The following is a 14,527-nucleotide window of genomic DNA, read 5'->3' on the forward strand; positions in this document are numbered from 1 at the left end:
CTGTTATTTTTTTTCTGGTAAAATCTGTTGGATTGCTTTCATGAAAGGGCAGTTTTTCTACAGAAAGTACCCTCTGAGAATCAGTATTCAGATTCACAGGCACTTGAAAAGTTAATGTGCAGGTGTGTTGCATTCAGAGCTATTGTAATGGTCTTATCATTAAACCTGCAGTAGGCATTTATAAAGTAAGGCTTTCACGGGTACTGGCTAAGTGTGATTAAAAATAATCATCTGTCTGATGAATATTTTCCTCTGACTTTTGGCAGGATAACCCATCTGAAATTGTGCCAGAGTTTACAGGAACACTGATGCCAGCAATTTAAGGATCTTCACATTTGGTCTCAGTGGTAAGTTCCAAAGATGCCATAGTAAACCATGTTAGAATATTACTGGTGTCTGTTATGTTACACTAAAATTGAATCTGTGTGAAAAATGAAGCACTTCCCCTTGACCAATACAACAATAGAGAGATAATAAGAACATATATTGATCTGTGAGAGATTGAGCTCAGGAGCTCAGGACACAAGTTCTGAGCAATTTTCGGCAGACTAAAATCAAGAGGGCTTTTTTATTGTCCGCTCTACTAATGTAACTGCTCTCAGAAGATTCGACATTGTACATTTCAGAGAATGTAACCACTGGGCAGACTCCAAAGAGAAAGTAAAATGCACAAAAAGGAAATCCAGTGGCTTCTTGCTGAAAACAAAGCAATAATTTGTAAAATTACAAACTGTTTTTATCATCTAATGCTGTCTCTCTTCTAATTAGTCTGATTCATCAAACCTTGAGTCAGATTTTCAAATACTGCTGTGGAGAAATTGTAGGGAGACATAATCTATCTGCATCTTGAAGCACATCTCTGCTGCAGAGATGATTTCCCAGCTTTTATAAAAGAAAGGGAAGAGTGGGTAGCTGAATCCTGCTGTATTTTTGTGTCATTTGGAATAGACCTTCTGTGGTAGCTGGGTAGAGTGGAAAAGTTCTTTAACTGGAACTTGTGTTGGTGCCCAGGTGCTCAGCTTTGTCAGGAAGAAAGGTCTAATTTTTGATGATATTATTTGTGATAATATTGTTGGTCAAATTATTCTCTCTGTTATGCCATATACCTGGTGGAGTGTTTTGGGCCCTGGGGAGGTCACCCCACTCCATGTGACACTCCTGCACACAGCAGTGACTACAGGCCACTGCTGGAGGCAGGGCCTGCCCAGCCCTTGGACTCACCTTGGCCAGTTGTGCTCATGCTGCTTTTAGATCATGTAATACAGATGTCAAGTACCATCACTTCCAAGTCCTTACAGTTACAGGCTATTGAAGGATATATTTTTTTGAATTAGATTACACTGCAAAAGCAAGAACTTTTCTGACATGGAAACATTCCTCTAGCAATTTATTATCATTAACCAAATACTTCAATAAAATCACTGCTTCACTTTAAAGATCTGTTCAACAACAATAGCATTCCTATTCAGTCATGCTCTATTCATACAAAAAATGAGCATAATGCTGTGTTATCATGAATCCTCGAGACAGATTACATTTCATTATTGCTGGGTGACTTTTATAATGTGGGAATGTGATTCTAATAAAGGACAGTATCTCCCTCAGAGCATACTGTTCTAGCAATGTTCTTTATTAGAAATAAAAGAATACAGTATTCATATCATGTTACTTGATCACATAACCAATGTGCAGAACAACAAATTATCAAGGCAGTTTTGTAAGGAAACAATGTGATCCTAACAACACTATTCTTAACTTTTCAAATTCTTACTTGACATTACTAAAATCTATAAGCACTGTGACTTAGAGAGTTGAAAGTCAATGCTGTTCTGACAGACAGAATTCATGAAAGCCAGAAGTGACTGGATGACACTATTAGATCTTTCTCCCCTGAAAAAAAGCAAGACAGTAGTGACCTAGCAAAGGAAAATAAGAAAGCTGCATTTGTTGTCTCTTAACTGAGGCAAATGAAAATCCATTATAAGTCATCTGAGGCCCAGCCTGTGACAAAACTCCCATTCACTTCAGCAAGTGCCACTCAGGTAATGGACATTTAAGCACTAAAAACTATAACTGGGTTAGATAAAGTCCTTTTGGATCTAGGAGAAAAATTTGGCAGACTAGAAGGACATACAGGGAGAGAGAAAGAGGAACTTCCAAATTCATGCTATCAGTAAATACATAGCATATGCCTCAGAAGGAGGAATGACCTTCAGGGCATACAGATGACCAGCTCACTTGTTGAACTGTTATGGAGTTTAAAAATAGTTCAATATTCTGTGCAATTAAAGGAAAGTGTGTATATGGAGGTCTGTTAAATGAGGAAAAAAGAGTGTTCCTTCTTCCTGCCTTTCTTTATTTGACCATCCCTTCACACTTCATTTCAGCCTTTATATGGGTTTTGTGTTCATACTTTATTATATTTTCTTGAGGCAAGAAAGATTTTTGATGAGAAGTTGATGAATGTCCATATTAAATTGGATCCCTTTTTTAATTAAGTTCATCTAAATTTAATTTTGCAATTTTACTTCGGTAAACTCATCTGACTCCAGATGTTGAATGTGATTTTTCTATTCCTTCTCTCACATAATTTTACCTTTAAAAGATTTATGAATTAGAGAGGTATTTCTGAACACTTTTGAGTGTTTTTACCATGTGTTTCATGAGTGGCTGGTACACATGACCAATTAGCATTCAAAAATACCACTCTGCACCCAGGTCTTCTTTCAATAGAGTGTTACTTTCATTACTTGAACTTTCAACAAATAATCAGCTTTTTTAAAAGCATTACCAATGCATTTAAAATGATAAAGGGGTGTTGAATTCTACAGATATTTCAAAAGTGAAAGAGAAGTCTTCAGAAGCTACAGGATTCCATGAGAAAAAATGTAAGAACTACTCACTGTGATTAAAGGAAATTCCAAACAATTTGGCAGGGGGGAGGTTGGACCCTTTTCTTTCATTACAACTGTAGTGGTAAATTGCTTGGACCATGTTATTTGGACTTTGTGAGCATTCAAAACATATACTGACGTGCCTATTGGTCTTAAAGATTTAAGATTTACTACATTTTTTAAGATTTACTCATTTCACTAACAAGAAGAGAAAAGACATTGCAGATTAACTGTCACTGCATACTTCTGATATTCTGTCATGACTTCTGGATCAGTGTGAATGGCTCTAATTTTAAGAATTACCCAGAATTCGCTCCTTAGATCTGGACATATCTAATAACTTTGTATGTGACACATACAAGGCATTGTATCATGAAGGCTCTGCTTCCCATCAAAGAAACAGATACCCCAATTAAACTTTCAGATAATACTAAAAAGAGAGTAGTCCAATTATGAACAAAAGGGTGGTTGTATTCTTTTTTTCTTCCTTCAAAATAAAATCACTTTCCTTGGGATTTTTCTGATGTAAGCCTCTTGATATATTAGTTTGAAATATTTATCCATGCAGTCAATAAATCCAGTTTTGAACATTTCTGTCAGTTCAAGGCTCATGGGATGCAAACTGCTGGGGGTGTGATTGGCAATGTGCTACTCCAGGTTGGTTTGGAGATTGCTTCAGAACAAGTGGAGTTTCCAGAACCAAGCAGCAGCAATGCTAGTATGAATCAATTTCTTTAGTTTCTCCTTTCATATTCCTCCAAGCCTCCATAATAGTACTTGGCACTGACTAAAGGGTTTGGGGAGGTGTTGTTATTGCTGCAGTCCGTGTGTTAGGAAGGGAAGGAGTGAGTGACCAGCTGGGACATCTCAGTGGCAAGTCTGTAGAGCCCTGTCTCTAATGATTTTCCATGGCCAGTAATGGAAGTCAGTTGCAGGGAGCTCCTCAGTCAGAGCAAGACCATAAACCCTGGAAATCTGGTTCTTCTTTTGTGCTCAGATCATGTCTTTCTGGTGAAAAAAATGCCTTCTAGTGAAAATCTCACTTCGCTGAGTGTTAGATTTCAGCATCTTTCTCATAATGCATTTTACTACCTTTATATTAATTCATCTGCATTTCCTAAAAGGACTTTTCTCCATTCATCAATAGCAGGTGTGATTTGCTCATTTTTCTAGCAAAAGAAAGAAACATAACAATCCTCCATTGGGTGAAATGCTTCTGAGCTTGAAAGGCTTCATGTGTGAGTCTGGATGGGACCCAAAGAAGGAACCACTTAGAAATTACAAAATGACACATTTTATGTTATTGTTAAATTGTCGAGATTTTCTGTATATTTGCTGAGATTGTAACCATACAGGGTGTTTTCAAAGACACCAGAGAAGGGGATGTTAAACCTCCATGGTCTTAAGAATTCCTAATGACTGCCTGCCAATACGGCTGAATCCCGCAGGGTAATGGGGGGAATGCCTACCATGTAAATATAAAGGGGGTTATTTAGGAGACCCAGTGAGCTGTGAATTATTGCCTAGGTTGTCACAAAAAAAAAGGAAAATGAGTTGTGAAGAGGAAAGAACGTGTACTGAGTTCTGAATAGCTTTGTAAGACTTTTTCTGAGATAGATGGAGAAACTTATATATGCTCTCTGAAAAAAGAGATATCTGTTCTGTCAGATTGCAGATGCATCAGCCACCCAGATTACTGTGAAAAACCCATTAAAGAAACAAAACTGGGTTATTTTTATGCCTGAAAAATGCATGAATCAGAAGAAAATAATATTAGTTCAATAGTTGAATTTAGGTCTTTGTGGATATAGTTTATGGTGAAGTCAGGGAGAATGTTTCCACCGCATTTAGTAGGACCTAGCCTGGGCCCTTGGAGGTTAAAGAGTTAAGAGCTGGATTGATAGCAGAGGTAGTAGGATCTTCCAAGCCTTGTTATGTTGTGCATCATTGGCACAAAATAATTGAAATGATAAATTTGGAAATACTTCTAAAAATTTCACTTAATGTGCTGAAGCTCATAATCTGTATCCCAAATGGATAGTCTGAAAATCTACACTGTGCACTTGTATAATATTACATATATGCAGATATTTAATCTTTTTAATGGGAAGAATTTCACTAAATTTTGAAACTCATCTTTCTGTTCACTTCAGGCACTTTGTCACAATTGAGGCAAAAAAACCCTAGGGTAGTAAGATCTAAACAGGGCATTGTATTTACAATATGAAACTCATATAATCTGTATTTTTTGTTCCATTATATTGTAACAGAAATTTACTTGCTCTCAGCATTGTATCTGTTTAAATGGAGCCTGTGGGTTTATAAGTATGGTGACAGAAAGAACATATGAAATGAAACTTATGTCAGCTGTGTTAAGTCTTTGCAGCTACTTCCTTTAAGCAGATCTGGTTAAGAATAATATCTTGGTTTTCAAAATTCAAGCTCTTTAATTTTTTTTTTTTTAAATCCCACTACGAGTAGAATAAATAAAATTTTATGCAAACAAAGACTGAATAAAAGGGGAAGGCCAAGACCACAGAGTGCTAAGGAAGGAGTATTTCTCCAGGAGTTGATCTTTTTCAAGAAAAAGAAGTTTGATATTTTATTGCTGAAAATGAACAGCAATTAACAGAAAAAAAAAAGTGGGTTTGAGTTTTTTTTTTTAACATATGAAGGTGGAGTAGAGTTCTTCAAATCTCTCAGTAATTATTGTTAAAAACTTTCCCTCCTGAGCTGAGTGGTTCGAAATTGAATTATTTGTTTTTCAATATGAGTAAGATTTTCTTATCAGTCAGCTTACATATAATCAACTTAAACACAGTTTTAGAAAGAGATGAACCATATCAGTGTATTTCTCAAGATGAGAAATGAATACCTGATGAACTTCATTCTTCCAAGATAAAAAATAATGTATTACTTTAACATTTATTCCTGGTGATTCTGTTAAGTAGTGGTTATGGTGTGGGTTCTTGTAACACAGAGAATGTTCACCAAATTATATATAAACATACTGAAACTTCTTGTAAATCCATTAGTAGTGAAATATCGCCAAATATCTTAAAGATTTTACCAATAGAGATTTTAACAATAGAACTGTTTGAGAACATCAAAATGTAATTAAAGATGACAAATTAGACCAACCAAAAAAGATTTGGTTTTGAACAAAACTGATGGTTTTCAAATGTAAAGTGTGCACATATATTTGAAGTATTGCTTTATTTTTCCTAGGTTTCACCTGGCAAAGGTAAATGTGAAACTGTAGTCTGAAAGTAAACCCAGACCCCAGGGGGGAGGGAGAGATTTATGGCAGTAAGACAAAGTGAGGTAGTGCAGAGGATTTGGCATTGAGCAGAGCTCCAGTTCCTCCAAATAGACTGTGAGATGACAGCCCAAACTCCATGAGAGATCTTGGAAGGGTCTGCGGGCAACTGTTTGGGTGCCTTCCATGAAGTGAAGGTTAGTCCTTTCCTGCTAAGAGAAATATAAAATAGAGTGTTTGGAAAAGAGTATAATACAAAGGCAGGTCAGTAAGAATCTTACATTACACTGGTGTTTTTTGACTGTATGTTACATGTGCAGGCAGGATCTCTTCAGAAACAATTCCCCCCATTCCCCCTTTTTAGCAAGGTCTGAGCTAATGGCTCATTTGATTTCCATGCTATGGAGTGATGGGATGATACTGTATTTCATAAAAAAGGAATCATTCTTCATACATGAGAATTGATAGTACACATTACAATCAACTCATTCATTAGTTTATTTTTTTTATTGCTAAAGGTTCATAGTCAAAGTGCAAACAATAAGTAGTAATTTAAAACAAACAAACAAAAAAACTCAAAGAAACAAATGAAACCCCCCACAAAAACCCTACTTTTCCTTCAATTGTATCTGTTACATGCTAGTGCAGAATTACTAATGAGAACATGTTTAGGTATAAATAAATCTTTTATCCTCATTATAACTCCACTGTGTTCCTACAGTGAAGTCATCCACACAGAGCTGATTATGGGTTGAAAGCCTCAATGGCCTCTTTTATTTATAATAAATATTGCATACTAATGTTAACAATGTCATTGTGCAGTGTCTCAATAGAGGATTATGACTTCATGTAATGTTAGCTTGATGTCTCTCCTCTCCTGTAATGGAGTCAATTTTCCTTACAAAGGAGATGAGAATCACTTATTCACAAATTTTGTAACAAATATTCTGTGTACATACTGTGTTTAACCCAATATTAAGGTGGCACAATGGAGCTCAAAGACAGGAAATGCAGAGTTGAAGTTCAGTGCTTAATCTTAATTTACCCCTGTTGTGTGCACTGATATGCACTTTAAAGTTAGAAGTCTCTGTTTCCCCCTAGATTTCAAGTATTTGAGATGTGAATTAATATATTTTTAGGTGTAATTCCACAAATAGATGTGTGGAATATTCCTAAAATGTGCATGCCTATAAATAACAGAATCATAAACCTGCTCATGCAAGGAGAGGATGAGATGTATTTATATTAATGAGCAAAGAGTAAGGCAATCTTCCATCAGCTACCAGAGACAAACAGCACGTTGGGGAATAGGGACCCATCTCAGGCAGCACTTAGGTACATGCTCAACCTCAATTATGGCATCAACAGGACTTCAGAAAATCTTAAACACTATGGAGAAAAAGGAACTCGTGCATTGGCATCAAGACTCATATTTATATAATAAAGCAAAATATTGAGTAAGCTACAGCACAGTCATTTGATGCATGTATAGAGATATTGTGTAATATTAACATAATGCAATTGGATCCTTAGCTCCTGAATGCCTTCAAAATAATTTATCTGAATGCTCATGAGGGAAGTTCAGGCTAATATGAAAAGCATAAATCCACCTAACAGCTAACAAATAATTCACATTAACTGAGGACATGTGCAGAATGCAGGATTTTATGATAACTAAAGGGCAGAATATTACATCTCTTGTGAAAATGCCATCTCATATTAGTGCAAGTCTGCAACTTAACATAAACAATAAAATTAAACAGGAATTAGCTTAAAACAGAATTCAAGTAGAAACTGAATCTTTTTCAGTGGAAAAGGATAACTCTGGTAGGAAACAATTTCAGAACCAATTCTATCATCCCAGTTTTTCACATCTGTACAAAAAATAGATATCACATTGCATAGACCAGTGCAGGTACTGAAAATAGAGAGATATTTCTTGCAGAGAAAAGAATGTTTGATATTTGAGAGACTTATTTCTCACCTAAACTAAACTCATGTCTATATTTTCATTGGAATATCACTTTGAACTGCAGTGTAATCCTGCCTGATTTGTCTGGAGATCTTGCAACATGTTAATGTTTTTATCTGTGTTACAAATATGTGTTTCAAGAGCTATTATTTCAATTATTTATTTTAGAAACTGCTGGCTAGATTGTCTTGTTTCTCACAGTATAAATTTGGAGGTATTCCACCCATGTCAGAAGTCAACTTTCCATTTACACCACTGTTTCTATAAAGGATTAAGCATTTGCCCTCTGGTCTGTTTTCTAAATTTAATTGCATGCTCATAACTTTATTTTGAGTTTTCTTTTATTTTCATATTAGTGTGTCTTAATTAGGAATCATTTTAAACTACAGAATTGTGTGGATTGTGGAATGAACAAAAGAAACAATATGTACGTGATACCCTGTGGCTGGAAGAGATGATGGGCTCGTGTGTGCACAAAGGAAATTGGATAGGAATTACCCGATATTATTACCTGTAGTCAGTGGAGTGACAAGCACAGGATTGAAATGAGTGTGCAAGGAGGGGAGCAGCGAACAGATGTAGTTCCAGCTCGTTGACAAGGTAACATTTCAGGGAGGTGTGTGATGCTTTGGTGATCTGGTAACATGGATGTGTTTACTGATGGAATTTGTTACCTCTGTAGCATCAGCTCAGCTAAAAAAAATGGGCTTCTTAGCTCCAAAAAGACTTCATGCAGGGCTCTCTGTAGGATCCACAGAGTCCAAAAATTTTCTGTTACCTCTGACTCAATTTTGTGTCCCTTTACTTCAGCAGGGACTGTTCACCTGGTCAGTCAGTCCCAGTGTTTGATCACAGCACTTTGGGGCTCTGCCCTCGCTGCAGGAGGGCTCAGGCACAACAGCATTGGAGTTCTGGTGTGGGGTAGGCAACCAGACAAATCTAAGGCTCCCTACATCAGCCATATTCACAACATAAAACAATTCCAGAGCGATTTTCCTTCGAACTTTACAAATACCATCTGAATCATCTAACAGCCCAGCACAAAAGCTGCAGGTTTTGAGAATTTAAAAATTAGTGAAAAAAGGGATTTTTGCTGAGATCATATTTCCAGTTTATGGGAAGCATTTCTAACTGGACTTCCGCCTCTTGTAACAAACAGGCAAAAGCTCCGTCTGAGTGAGGGAGTTCCCCATTTCTGCTGGTTCCCTCTGGCCATGTTGGTGGACATGCATGGAAGAGCCTCCTTGAAAAGGCCCAGAGCTCTGGCCACTGCTGGAGGCCAGTGAAGGATGGTCATTTTGTCCCTTCTCCCAGCTAGGAGTGGTGCTGGGTATTCATTACAGCCTCTGCAGTGAGAGCCACACATCAAAGGAGTCCTTGTAAACTGATAATTACCTTCATGTTCAATTATATGCCCAAAAATTGCCTGAAAATTGATATTAACAAAAAAAAAAAAAAAAGAAACAAACAAAACAAACAAACAAACAAACAAAAAACCTAAACAAAAACCCAAAAATAAAATAAAACTAGTTCAAATTTTGCTCTCACTATACTCGTTACAAAAATCCTCCAAAAAGTTGTCTCTTGAATAAATAAGCCTCTCCTTACATGAATAAAGGAGCCATATTTAGATTCAAGTTCAACATGAAGGAGAAATTTGGCAAATCTAATGTTTTCAAATCAATTTGGTATGTGTTATGAGAATAATGTCAGTGGAAAGGTTGCTTTTTAATTTTTCTTCTTTAAAAATGTAAAGGAGAAAAAAGAAAGTTGGCTTTGATAAACAGAAAAACAGTGCTTTAAATAGCTAGAGCAGTGATAAGGCAAAGAGCTTCTAAATAAATGAGGCGTGAAAGGGTGTTTTTTTTTTAACTCCAAATGAAAGTTGTGTATTCATCAGAACAGCTTTAAATTTTGTGAAACAGGACAGCAATATATTTTACAGCTTTGAGCAAGGAAGCAGAGAGTCTTGCCATATTAGGATATGGACAATATCTCTGCAAAGAAGAGAACGATATCTAAAGCACTTCCACCTTGACCGAAGATATTCTATAAGACAGAAGTAATTTTGAGTTTGCCACAATAAAAGGATGCTGGAATCTGGAGTTTGATAAAACTGTTTTGTTGGCTGGGAGGTTTGCCTTTCAACTGTGTTTGATGTGATACTCGGTTCATTTTGCCAAAATATTTTATGCCAAGTATTGCTATTAAATCTTCTATATTGCAGAGATTTTTGTCAACAGACACACAAGCATTGGGTTTTAAGTGGAGTTAATCATTGAACTCAGAGAAGAGAAACACAGGGGGAGTTCTTCTCTTGTACAAACAAACCACCATGCAAGCTTCAGCCATTTCTATAATTAAAACCCCCTTTTCAGAAGAGTGTAGGTAAAATATCAAATCTGTCTCTCCCTCTGATCTCCATTCTTATATGTCTTGTAAAACCTATTAGAAGAAACAGATAATTAAAATAGAAAAAGCTGTGTATTTGCTGCAGCTGCTGGTGTATTGAATCCTTTGAAGTTTGCTTTAAGCAATTATATCTGAGCACTTCTTTCGGAAGCCTAAGAAATAACATAGAAATTTCTAAGATATTGTTGTTTTCTGACTCTTTCAATTCTTTGTAAATACTATATAACATTATAATGAGAGATTAAATGTTAATTCGTGTAGCCTTTGAAAAACAAATTTTAAAAGGAAAAAGGATTTCCATAGAAAAAAAAGTAGTGTCCTGCCTTTTTCCCTGTAGCCTCCAGCATGTCCAAAACAGTGACTTTGTAAAATAGTATTTTTAATTGCTGTTTGTGGTTTCATTTTACTATTTGATTTACATTGTAAATGTGGGCATCTCTTAAATGGTAAATATATATTGCAGAGGTGTGGTTCAGTGTTTTTGTTGTTACTGTGCACTCAGGTGTGTAATCCCTGAGCACAGATTGGCCCTGTAATGGAAGCTGCTGATATTTGCAGCCATTTGGCAAGTGATCCCTTCCCAAACTAGAGAGGAGAAGTAAGGGCAAAGTTGCACATGGGTTATACTGAGTAATGTTTAGCAGATTTTCCTGTGGTGTTACTGAAACTCGAGCTTATAATTCTTAAAGCAAGATCTACGCTCCATCACCAAAAGCAGTGAGGTGTGGTAGTCAATTGTGGTTGGGATGTGGGAGAGAAAATCTGTGGCACAATCCAAGATAAGAAATAGATCATAGCCTGACAAAAGGGCAGCTCTTGCTACTTAATGAAGCTATAGTTCCTAATGAGCTTGTCCTCCTGAACCATTGAGGATAATGGATCTATGCAATTCTGGAGTCCTTTCCCCATTTCACAGAGCCCAACTAGGAGGCACTATGACATTTAAGGATGACTGCCATTTTCCATTGCTGACGCTTCAGTTAAAATGATTTGTCCTTGTATTTCTTATTTTCCATAGTAATCACTGCCATAACTCTGTGTCCAGTGGCATTTGACTGTGAAAGTGACACCCACACCAGGGAATATGTCTGGGAAAGGAGCAGACAACATGGCAACTCTTGCTAAAGTAGCATCATCCTTACTGGGTCTGTAGCACCCTACCCCAAACACGGACAAAAATTTACAGCATGGACCAAAACTCATGTCCTGGTCAGGCCACACAGCTCACCAGGGTCAGCTGCAGGCCACTCACTGTTGGTCTAGATTTGGAATAAGGTGTTTGGTGGTGGTCCTGTCTTCCTTAACACCTGTCTGATCAGGAGGACTGGAGTGCCAGGTGGGGTCTCAGGTATCGTTCAGTACCTGACGGTAGGGTACAGCATCTTTTGCTGATCTTCATTGCCTTTCTTTGGGTAGGCTGATGGCTTTTTGATACAATTGGCTTGGCAGCACAAAAATCACAGTATGGATGCCTTATGTCTTACAAGAACTGCTCTGTGGATGCTACATAAGAATTTTACAGGAACTCTAATTTGGCAGCGCCCAAAAATATTTGTTTTCCCCACTACTCACTTTGGCTGCTGCTGTTCCTGCTGTGACTATAGCCAGCACCAAAACCTGACAGAGCCTGCACCTGCAGCTCACCGTGCAGCACAGAGGAAAGTCAGGCAAGGAGTAATACGAGCAAGATGTTGTTTAAGAAATTTCTGTGCCATTAGTGCAGCTCTGTGGATTTGACAGAAAAAACTTAACAGTGAATCTTCCAAAACAAAATACAATTCCATTTCATGTTATTTTAAGGAAGATGATGAGACTACCTTAAACTTTTGGAGTGTCTATAAAATAGTATAAATAACAGCTCTCTGAGCTGTTTTAAGCCTTTTAAAATTTGTATTAATCACACAGATTTCTGTAACAAACAAAAAAATAAATAAAAATCGTTCCAGCAGAGAAACTTCTGTTGCAAGTACTCAAAAATAGATCCCTGCGCTGAAATTTCCAAATTAGAAATTTTATTTCTAGCACACTTTTTTTTCCTCTCAGAGGAAATTTATTTATTAGACTCTGTGCTAACCTGGGTCTGCTGTAAGGGCAGTGCATGGTGTTGGAAGGTGACTCTTCCAATGCGGTGGGTGACTCCAGGAGATGGAGCTGAAGAGCAGCAGGCGAAGGAAAACGCCGTGACTCATCAGCCCACCCAGGCAGGAGCGGTGCCTTGTATGAGCCCTGGGGCTTTAGTTTAAATTTAAAGAGTGTTTCTTCTGAGGGAGCTACCCATGGAACCCTGCATCCTGGATCACTTTGTTGTGCACAGAACCACTGCTTGTGTGGCCTGTGTTAAAGAGCAGAGCCTATGTATTTTTAAAATAAAGGAGAAACACAGTCCAGTTTATTACTCAGCCCAACTGTTTTGGGGACAGTACAAGGACAGGCATAAGGAGGATGATACTGAAAATGTGGTCAGTTTTATTCAGGAAGACTTTTTTTCCCACGAACATGATGGGGTCTTCCAACACTTACTTTAGTCCAGGTGCAGAGAATCCTGGGGTACAGATACTTCATGTAGCCAAGGCTTCTTCACCTGTCACTCCTGTGGAAGGAGATACTTGTGAATGTAAATCTCTGAATTCAAGTCTCAAGAAGCCTCAACAATCCAGGAATGACTGGGTCTTGCACCCTTGTCAGTTCCCAGAAATCAAGGCTTGAGTCTATCACTAGGATCCCTTACTGTTATTTTCATTTTTGCCTGTATCTTAACATCCAGATGTCCAGCAGATACAGTACTGCCATGCTGGCATTGATAGGTAAGGAATATTTTTCTGAACAGAAGTGGAAACAGCTGCTCTGTAATGGTTCTGAGTTACCTTGAAACATGAGCAGAGAAAATGCAATGTGTCTCTTGCCTACAAAGTCCCTCTGAGGCTTTAATTTTCAATCAAAAGGTTTTACTCTCCAAAAATTACTCCTCGCTTAAAAAGAGGAAGGATGCCCTTTGCTGCTTTTGCCTAGAGCCCAATATCTTCTGACATTCCATGGCAGCTGTGGCAACGCTCTTCTTAATGCAAAGAACATCTGGGCTGCCGGCAATTCTGGGAGAGAAGTGTCAAAAGTGTCATAGACATCCTTGAGCAAAGAAGGATCTTCACTTTTATTACACAGAAGTGTCAAAAACAGCATTATTGAACATCAGGTTGCAATTTGGCAAGCAGAATGTAAGTCTGAATAGATGTGACAAAACCCCTCCTAGGAAATTGCTACTTAGTGTTATTTTTTCATCGTTTAAAATTAGCATTTAAAGGAAAAGCACAAATGGGGAGCCTCTAGGTAACCCTGACAATGACAGATCCCAGCATTCTTTTTTTGTGCTTACTTCACAACCTCATTGCTGTCCATTGAGTGACTGAGATTGATTAGATCATTGTCATCATCAGTGAAATGCACTGCATTGATCCAGCCTCACTCACAAAGCCAGCTCATGTGACACAGCTAATTTGACATAATTGAAAGTTCCAGCTCCAGAAGGTCACCAAGCCGGACTCAGGACACTGGTTATCATTTTATCCTTGGAACAGGGTCAACTCTCCTGAGAAATACGATGGTTTTTTGTCACACTCTTAATTGTTTCTCCATGATTTGTATGGGATAAACCCAAGCTTTCATACTTTGATTGAATTTTTATGGTGGACAGAAGATAATTATCACCTCTTAATGCTAAATATTTTTTTAAGTCAGATTGAGCTCTTTGTTTCTTACTCAACTACAGTTCTATTAAGAAAATCTTTCAATAAGGACAAAAAATGTCTTTAGATAAGGATGGCAGTGTGATACACATCATGAAGTACTTAGCTTCCAAAGGAAAATATGGCAATAGTTAAAAGTTTGTTGAAACAGTGTGGAATGCAATGTTCCTCTCTATGTTGCCACATCCCTCTTTCCCACCTTCCCCTCTTTTCCCATTTTCTGCTGTTCTCTTCTGAAATTCGTGTGCTA

At 37.5% G+C, this 14,527-nt stretch overlaps 1 protein-coding gene across 1 annotated transcript in view; it reads left to right on the forward strand.

Annotated features, from left to right (window-relative positions):
- Positions 1 to 272: 272 nt before the first annotated feature.
- Positions 273 to 14,527, forward strand: part of SEMA6D (semaphorin 6D) — a 130,389-nt gene continuing 116,134 nt past the window's right edge. The window contains exon 1 of the mRNA XM_083870717.1: positions 273 to 347. The gene's annotated coding sequence lies outside the window, so the exon portion shown is untranslated. The remainder of the gene's footprint in view (positions 348 to 14,527) is intronic.

Source organism: Zosterops lateralis (genome assembly GCF_965231275.1).
Source record: "Zosterops lateralis genome assembly, chromosome: 13".
Lineage (NCBI taxonomy): Eukaryota > Metazoa > Chordata > Aves > Passeriformes > Zosteropidae > Zosterops > Zosterops lateralis.